At 42.5% G+C, this 9,789-nt stretch overlaps 1 long non-coding RNA gene and 2 pseudogenes across 1 annotated transcript; 2 read left to right on the forward strand and 1 right to left on the reverse strand.

Annotated features, from left to right (window-relative positions):
• Positions 1 to 506: 506 nt before the first annotated feature.
• LOC111740288 lies at positions 507 to 625 on the forward strand (annotated as a pseudogene).
• Positions 626 to 3,339: 2,714 nt separating this feature from the next.
• LOC111740243 lies at positions 3,340 to 6,506 on the forward strand. The gene is made up of 2 exons (XR_002780548.1): positions 3,340 to 4,948; positions 6,060 to 6,506. It is a non-coding gene; the product is annotated as an uncharacterized LOC111740243 (long non-coding RNA).
• A 3,126-nt stretch (positions 6,507 to 9,632) lies between these two features.
• Positions 9,633 to 9,751, reverse strand: LOC111740272 (annotated as a pseudogene).
• Positions 9,752 to 9,789: the final 38 nt, after the last annotated feature.

A 9,789-nucleotide genomic window follows, 5' to 3' on the forward strand; every position in this document is an offset into this window, starting at 1 on the left:
TAAAAAATAAGCCATAAAACATCAGGGTAAAGAGACCACTTTCCTTGTCTGGCATTTTTACTGTCCTTGATAAAATAATTATGAAACTAATAAGGTGTGAGGAGAGAAACGGGGTGACTGGAAGACAGAGATGTGAAAATTGACTTTTTATCCTATTTGAATTTTGAACCATGTGAATGTATTACCTATTCAAAAAATTAATATTTAAAAAATAATAATTTAAAAAGTCTGGAATACCAAAATAGTAACAATAGTTATCTCTGGAAATTAAGGATTAATTTGGGGTTTTTTTCCTGCTATTCTTTATTTTCTAATAGTTCTACAATAAATATTGTTTGATAATTTAAAAAGTTATTTTACTATAAAAAAGGAATTGCTTTAATCTCATTACAAACAAGGCATTTATTATTTAGCAGTGATGCCGATATACAGAGACCCTTTTATCCTATTTCAGAATTGAGCATTTCACTAATACCTATTTTATATTCACCTTTGAAACTGTTTAAGTTTACGGCCATGCTACCCTGTACAAGCCCGATCCTGTCTGATCTCAGAAGCTAAGCAGGGTCGGGCCTGGTTAGTAGTTGGATGGGAGACCACCTAGAAAGAGTAAGTGCTGTATGCGTAAAAAATTAAAAAATGAAGGATTGTAAACTGAAGGTCCTTGCAATCTGTGAGGTCAACCAAGGCTTGCCTCGCCTAAAAAAAAGAAAAGAAGAAAAAAACTGTTTGATAGGTACTTGAAAAATCAATGAAATAAGTGTATAGAAGTGGGTTTTTTGTTTGTTTGTTTGTTTGTTTTAATTCATCTTCCAAACCAGGGGTAAACATTGAGTGCAGTCCAGGAAATGGTTCTTGAATGGAAAATTCGCCCTTTCTCTGTTTCAGTATTCTGAGTTGTTAGAGATAACATCTGATCTGCCTTTATCTGTCACAGGATTATCATCAGAATAAAATATAATGGTGGTAAACTCACTTTTTAAAAGTCAAAAACATTATGCATGTGAAAGAAGATAACACTGCTCATTTCCATGAGGTTAGCTGAGTTTCTGTAAATGTTTATAAACTATCCCTCATCTCTCTCTCTTCCGTCAAGTCTTAAGTTCTCTCAGGCTAGGAGTCAGAGATCGTTGTGGTCAGACTTATTTCTTGTTCCTTATGGCAGTACAAGACAATCTCCTTTATTTGACTTTCCCGAGGCTAGTAGGCAAAGAAGCGACTTTAGTCCTAAGGCTACTTGGTATTGTTTAAAATTATTTTAATGTCTCTACTCTTCAGTTTCGTGTTTTAATTTTTACTTATTTTGTTTTGGGGACCAGTTAGGGGTGATCTAAAGTTGATATAGAAAAAAATTAGCAAACTGGAACAGCCAGGAAAACTGTAAAAAGATCAATCTAGGGGGTGGGGCTTAAAAAAAACACATATATTTTTCAAAAGCCTCAATAATGAAAACATTGTGGTAGTGGTACATGAGTTGACTGACGAACAAATGGAACAGATTAGAAAGTTCAGGAATGGACCTGAATATAAACATAATTTATACCAACAATACAAAGTGTATAATATTCTCCATACCAGGGACAGAAAGATGGACTATTCGGTGATTAATATTGGGAAAACTGGGAAGCTATCTCAAAAAATTAAAGTTGGATTCATAGTTCATACTGTATCCCAGGATACATTCCAAATGGATCAAATATTGAAATGTAAAATTAAGACCATAAAAGTACTAGGAAAAAATAGGGAAGTTTTTCTATAACATCAAATTGAAATTCCTTTTCTACTCTTTACACAGACCAATAACTGTAAATGAAAAGACTAAAGAACCTGATACATAAGAATAAAAATTTCTGCATTATAAAAAATCGTTAAAGGACAAGTGACCAAATAGGAAAAATAATTGCAGGTCATATTACATAAAAGAATGACTAGAAATTGGTAAGAAAAAAACCAACATCCTAATAGAGAAATGGACAAAAATATGAACAGACCCTTCACAGAAAAGGAAATGAACTTGTAAGCATATAGAAAAATTCTTAACTTACTGATAATAAAAGAAAAGCGACTAAGATACTACTTTTTACCCATTAATTGGCAGAAATCTCAAAACTTGATTTCACACTGTCGGCCAGGAAATGTCAAAACAGTTGCTTTCATTTGCAGCTAGCGAGGTGTCAATCTGTACAGCCCTTTTGATGGACCGAATTATAATCACAACAGAAGTTGACCCAGCAATTCCTTTATGTGGATTTATCCTCAGAAATACACGTCAATATAAAATTATTACATGGAGCATTGTGTATAATAGCTGAAGATAGAAACTCCGAATGATCATATAATGAATTCCGATGTAACTACTTTAAAAGACTAGAGAGTACCTCCTAAATATATTGTGTAAAGGAAAAAAGCAGGGATCATGTGTATGATAAGCTACCATTTGTATTAAAAAGAGGGAAAAATAATGAATATTAGTATTTGCCCATAAACACAGAACGAATGATACAGTAATTGGGGGCTGAATATGAAAGATCCCTTTTCACTTTAGAACTGTTTATGTATGTTTTAGTCGTGTAAACATTTGATCTATCCAAAAGAATAACAAAGTTGGATTTAGAAAAGACAGCACGCTGCGAGTGTTTCTGGGATAAACACCTGGGAGTGGAGCGACTAGTGCCGGAGTGAGACTGCCCCAGCGTCGGCCTGGGGCGCGCAGCGGGACAGCGCCGCTGGACGACACTGGCAGCTTCTGACAGATGTTCATCTTGCATAAGAAGCCTCTGCTTTTGCCTCTCATTCCCCGGGACTCAGCACTTTAGAATTCTGTTTTCTTCACTAATTAGATAAGAATTTTTTCACCTGATTGTGGGGGCAAACTTTAGCCAACAGTTATGAGCGTCACAGGCACTCCCTGGAGAAGGCGCGGGGAGGGGAGGCCCGCGCTCTGCGTCGTCTGGTCGGGCCGCCATTCCGGAGAACCACCGACGGGGCGGCTCGAACAGCATTCTGGAGGCCGGAGGCCAAGGGCCAGGTGTTGGCCGGGTTGGTTTCTTGTGGGGCCTCTCCTCAAAGATGACTGTCTTCTTTCTGTGTCTTAACATGGTCATCCCTCTGTGCATGTCTGTGTCTTAATCACCTCTTCTTATGAAGACACCAGTCAGGGTGAGGTAGAGCCCACCCTAATGACTTCATTTCAACTTAATTGCCCCTTTCAAGGCCCTGTCTCCCAGTACAGTCCCTCTGAGGTCCTGGGGGTTAGGACTTCAGCATATGAATTGGGGAGGACATAATTCGGCCCATAACTGAGGCCAGCTCTATATCTGTCTTCTCCCCTCTTCTCAGGACCAAATGATGTATGAAGCTCTGAGGCAGGCCCTCAGCCAGTGACTTCAGCGGCAGCCCTCGGAGGGTCACTGCGTCAGTGGCACAGAAGCCCACGCGCTCTGGGCTGTCACTTTCAGCCTGACACCAATGTGGTCTCCTGGGAGCGTTTCATTCTCAAATTAATGAGGCCAAGCCGGAGCTGAAGATTTCTTTCCATCTGGCCAACCTTGTGTGGAAACATCCTACTCATCTTAAAGAAAAAGAAACCAATTTAAACTGCTGAAATAAAATAACTGATACTTTTTTAAAATAAATGTTTATTTTCAAACAGTCTTGACTGTATCATCGAAAAGTTGCATTACAGTAAAAGAACTTTTTTTCCTTGAACACCTGAGAGTAAATTGCCAACCTGCTGTCCTGTCACCCCCAAATGTTTTCATGTCTGTTTTCTGCACACCAGGATATTCCCCTGCAGAACCAGCCATCAGAATCAGGAAATTGGCAGTAGTCATTGCTGCCAGCTCCTCCTGAGGTTTCCATTCCAGTTTATCCAGTTGTCCTAGTAATGCCCTTGATGACAAAAGGATCCGGTTAGGATTAGCTTTTGCAATTACTTGCTTTTTCTCTGTAATTTCCTTACAGTCCAGAACGGCTCCTCTGTCTTGACTTTTGCCACTTTTGAAGATTACAGGCCAGTTACCTTGCGGAATGCCTTCGGCGTGGATTTGTCTGAGGTGTCCTCAGTGGGATTCAAGTCATGCATCTTTGGGAGGAATATCAGGAAGCGAAGCTGTGCTCTCACTGCATCCTGGCGAGAGGCATGTGTTTTCGATGTGCCCATTACTGATATTCACTTTGGTCACTTGGTTAAGGTGATTGTGCCAAGTGATTGTGCCAAGGTGATTGTGTACACTATAAAATCAGGTTCTTCCTTTGTAATTCATGTGTATTTTGTGGGGAGGTACTTGGAAACAGTGTAAATACCCCATTCCTCATCACATCCAGGTATTACTATATTTTTAGTGTGTTAACCCATTACTACCATTATGTGGTGTTCAGATTGCCCCAGACTTGGCCAGTCGAGAGCCCCTTCATGCTGGCCTCTGGGTACCTCTGACGAGTCCCTAGCGGATACTTTCTGAAGGGTTTAATTTGCATCGTATTTAATCTCCTTCCTCGTTTACAGCGCTGCTCACAGTATGTTCTGAGGATGTGTAGATGGGTTTGGTTACCTAGTTTTTTTCTTTCCAAAACTCCTCCTCACTCTAGAAAAAGTTTTATTTTACTTTTAAGGTGTCATTAATAAAATGGAGAAAGTAATAATAGCTCAAAGCAAATCAGGTAAATAAGAGTCCTTTTTTTCAAGGAGTTCACAGGGCACAAACGGACAGGCATGATGAGGAGGGTACTCTAGGATCCCGAAGAAGCAACTCCAAAAGAAAAAGCAAATCTGGATCGTGCTAGAGATCGATGATTAAGAATGAAGGGAACATTGAAATGATCTCCTGGAACGTCCCCAGACAGCCTGTTGATGGTGCACTCTGCCTGCGCTGGCAGATAATCCTTGCCCCGAGTGGAGGGAGAGACTCGGCAAAGTTCCTTCATAAGAACCTTCTTAGGTGTGGAGGTAAAAAGTCCATGTGATGTCACAGCCAACGACCTTCTGTCTTCCGAGACCATAGGAAGTCTCAAGATGGAAAAACTCAAAGCAGAACGTGTTTACCTTCGTTCCCCATCTGTGCTGACGCTTGATCTTCCTCCCACAGTTCTCGTCACCCAGGCTAGGACTCAAAGTCCTCGTCAGTTCTGATTGGTGATCAGTCACTCATTATGTAGAAATATTTCTGACTTATGTCTCTTCCATTGTTTTCACAGGCACTGACCTAGTTCAGGCCATCATCACCTTTCATAAAATTAGCCTAATCTGTTCCAGTCTCTTACACACTAAAACCAATACTTTGCCTTTCCAAAGTGCTCAGCTTAACATTCTTCAGTAGCCTAAACTCAGCAGTCTCGTAACACGTGGACTTTTGTAATCTGCTGTCAACCCACCTTTGGCACCTGTCCTGCCTCCTCCCCGCCCCCCGACTGGATTTATTGCCATTCCAGGGAAATGCCACGTTCCTTCAGCCTTTGCTCCCAGTGCTCCAAGCACCTGGAATGCCACCCCCGCCACCACCCGTACCCAGGGCCTGCTCCCGGGTTTGAAATGCCACTTTCTGAGAAGCTTTGCTCGATCCCTCCCTTTGCTTTCTGTCAACATGCGTTTTGTGCTGACCTGGACTTTGGCTCTTACCTTAGCTCAGCTCTGTTGAAGCAGGCTGAGCCTCTCGGTGGCAGAGTCCCTATTCATTTTGACACCTGTAGCCCTTGGCGTATAACAAGAACAAAATAACTTTAATTGCACAACGGAATCGCCTTATGGCACAGAGCATGTTAACATGGGGGACATTTGATGGAGGTTTAACGTTTCCACCCCAAGCATCTACCGCAGGGACTTCGCAGTTCTCTGAGGAGAGACCTAACCTTTGGAGGCGGGGCTTCCTCTGGCACCTGGTTCCTGCCCTTAGCAATCCCTTCTCCCTGGCTGAGGAGCCCCTGAGTATGCGTGAGGCCTTCAATGGAAACTGTTTCCAAGAACTGGCCTGCACGAGCATTCTCGAGAACAAAAGCTTTGAAGAGGAGATTATATATATTTATTACAACGGAAATACTAATTACCTTCTCCTTTTGCACAGACAGGAAAACCTGTTCTCCCACTCGGGCTGACCAACTGCAAGCCTGGTCAGTGGACAATGGGTCTTCTTTGAGGCTCCAGAATGTTCCATTGGCATAAATGTTCGCGGAAAGCTAGATGAATTTCACAATAACAGAGGACTTTAGAAGTGAAGAGACTGGATGAGGGCAGTAGCATAGTTCGGGGAACTGTGGAAATGTTCTTTGTAGTATATGAGGAAATACGTTTTTTAAATTAAGCCCTACCTGAAAAAGGAATCAAAAGCTAATGAATTCAACAAACACTTTTTGAGCACCTACTTCGTGTCTGCTTTTCTCAGTTGTCTTTTTTATTATTCTCAGCTCCCTAAGAATGTGGATGTTGAAGTAATGATCGGATTCTCGAACCCTTTATTGCTAAACTCAGTTTGTAGTCCAGCTTTGATTCATCAATTAAAAATGAAATCATTCGTGCGTGTTTTAATTTTACACCTTGCATGACACAGGTTTGGAGCATCTGTGCTTTAATATAAAATGTCTGGCTTCATCATTGTTGCCAGGTGACATGGATGGTGGAGGAAGGTGGACTTACAAACATGTCTTACTAACATCAAAACCGAGACATAGAGCATATTCGTTTTATCTTTGAGAGAACTGAGGCTCAGAGAAGTTAAGCAACTGACCCTTGGACACAATTAATATGTGGCATCTGGGAATTCAAACTCAGGACTGTCTTAACTCTAAAGCCATGGTCCTCCCACATCCTACCAGCTTCTGTGGCAGAAAGTGGACTTCTGTGTCATGTCCCCTGGGGAACTACTAAAACGCCTGCCTTCATTAACTAGTGTGACATAGAGTAAGAATACTCTTTACTAAGCAGTGGATAACATTTCTTTTAGTTGGACTCAAGCAATTAGAAACCTCTACACAGTAGCCAGTCAGTAAATTCTGAAGCTGTGAAAAACAGGCATCTCTAGTTAGCTCCTGGAGAGGGAAGAGCAGAGATGTGGACACGCTGCCTCTTGCACCCCCAGCCTCCTTAGCACCCAAAACAACTAGCACTACCCTATAAAGCTAAAATGCTACGATAGGAGCTCCGTCGCCCAGGTCTAATGTCTAGGTTCCGGGCCTTAAAATTCTGGTTGCATGTTAGACACACACACCCTTATCTGTGCCTGCGCCCAGAGCCTTGGGATTTTCTGTTTACCTCTTAAGGGCTTTCTGAGGGCACCAGGGCTAGCCGAGGTTCTTCCAGGCTCAATTCTTGACCCTCCTAGTTTTCTGAGACTGTCCATTTTGACACTTTCTGAGTCCAGATCAGAACATCCCAGCTGGTGGGCTGTCTTTCAGGAGGCCCTCAGAGAGGAGAGGTGGGCCTGGGGCAGCTGGAGCCTCCCCGGCCAATTGTCTGCAAGCAGTCTTGTCCATTTTTAATTCTTTCGCCCTTTCTGAGAAAACTGTCAAAGGATGTGCTCCACCAAAATGAGGAAGGATACACTTAGGGAGAAATGGAAGACGTAGGATAGAGGGGATGGAAGGGAGGATACTGGAGCTCTCCGGGAAGACAGCTCTGCCCTAGACCAAGAGGGCAGCCAGTCCAGACTGCAGCAGTGACTCAGAAAACACACATGTTAAGGGTTATAGTCACATGGCAACCGACTGCCCTCCTGCAAGCTTTTGAACACGGAGACGGAAGGTTCAAGGTGTGCCTGGCCCACTTCTTATCTGTACTTGGCTGGTTCTGTCTGTTCACAGAAGAGGTGAACACCTTACTTCTCAGAGCACCTGGGGACACTGATTTCACCTCAGACATGTCTGCTTCAACCTCCGACAGCCAGGGTGAATCTGGAGGCGGAAAAGACAGAGAGGCCCACTTTCTTTTGACCATGTTTCTGCTCGACAAGTAGCACCTTGTTCACACGGTGCTACATGCCCTCCGAGGGGACCCAGAGAAGACTCAGGGAAGCTGAAGCCAGACCCTGCTCAGGCTGCCCTGGGGAGGTGTGTGTCTAATGGCATTGTCACCCTTGCTCTGCAAAATGAGGTTTGGACTTGCTGCTCAGCTTTTCAGAAAGAAACAATAGCCTTTTTTTAGAGATCTGCACATAGGTAAGACAGTTGAAAAGAAATGCAAGGGAGTGACAAACGAAGTCAGAGCAGTGGTTACCTCTGAGGAGCAAGGGGGTTCTGTGTGGAGGCCACCCTGGGGTCCTCCGTGGTACTTGTTCTGCTGCTTTCTTTTTTGTGAGTTTATTGAGGTAGGATTGGCACACAGAAAGCTGTACTTAATGTATATAACTTGATGGATTTGGAGGCGTTTCCTCCTGCCTCCTTAGTTAATTTTTTGGTTATGCGATAAGAACACTTGACATGAGATCTACCCTCTTAGCGAAGTTCTAAATACAGCTGACCCTTGAATAACGTGAGTTTGAATTTATATGTGGATTTTTTTTTTCAATAAAAACTAACTTTTTTCTCATGATTTTCTAATATTTTTTTCTCTAGCTTTTAATACTATATTTTTTATTCTATAAGAATATAGTATATAATACATAGACAAAATAGGTGTTAATCAACTGTTTAGGTTCTTGGTCAGCAGTAAGGTATTAATAGTTAAGTTTTTGGAGAGGCGAAAGTTATATGTGGATTTTCAACTGTGTCAGGGGTCGCTGCCCCTCACCCCCTCACCAGGGTCAGCTGACTACAACGCAGTGGTGGCAGCTGCAGGCACGGTGCTGTCCAGAGCACGCTAGGACTGACTTTGTATAAGGAGACTTTATACCTTTGACTGACACCTCCCGTTTCGCTCTCTTATTCTGTTTCTATTATGATTCCTCAAACTATACATAGACATCGTAGACTCTTTTCTGTATTTATGACATATTTCATAATAAAAACATTTTTAAGGAGTCGGGGGTTACTTTTGGGAAAACCAGCTTCGAACTGAAATAATTGGCTGAGGAAGAAGTGATTAGGCTCTGAATTATCAAGATAATTTTCTGTGACTGGGGAAAGCCTCTGTCAAGCAGAAAGCAAAAGCAAAAGCAAAAACTGGGGGTGCTGGCCCCCTGCCAGCCCTGACTCACTGAGAAACGGGCTTTCCTTCCAGGACGCGGGCGCCGGTGCCTGCCTCTTTCTCAAGATGAGATCTGTGTTGAGGGTTGTTTCGCATCAAAAACAAAACAGTGCTTTCTGTCTCTACACGATCCACCCCTCCTGCTTTTTATTCCCCTGCAACCAAGTTTAATCAGCTGGCTGTTTGGTGAGTTAACACATTAAAATTAAAATTTACCCCAGTGGAACCTTACCGGATCTTTTTTTTTTTTTTTCCGACCTGCTGCTTCTGAGCTGGAGAGAGGCATTTTGAAGTTCAGAAGTAGTACTGATCGAGCTAGGCAAGGACATTTGTGTGATTAGCAACAACGAGGACAGGGACAAATGCCAGGAGCCCTTCTTACCGCTGTAATAAGGCTGAAAAAAAAAAAAACTTTTGGAATTACTTTTTTTTTTTCCAAGCGAGGCAACCCTTGGTTGACCTCACAGATTGCAAGGACCTTGTCAGCTTACAATCTCTTATTTTTTATTTTTATTTTTTACACCTACAGCACCTGGTCTTCCTAGATGGCCTCCCATCCAAGTACTAACCAGGCCCAACCCTGCTTAGCCTCCGAGATCAGACGGGATTGGGCTTGTTCAGGATGGCATGGCCATAGCCTGGAATTACTTTAGGTCTCAAATCTTGAGGGATTCTAT

Source organism: Pteropus vampyrus, unplaced genomic scaffold (assembly GCF_000151845.1).
Source record: "Pteropus vampyrus isolate Shadow unplaced genomic scaffold, Pvam_2.0 Scaffold60, whole genome shotgun sequence".
Lineage (NCBI taxonomy): Eukaryota > Metazoa > Chordata > Mammalia > Chiroptera > Pteropodidae > Pteropus > Pteropus vampyrus.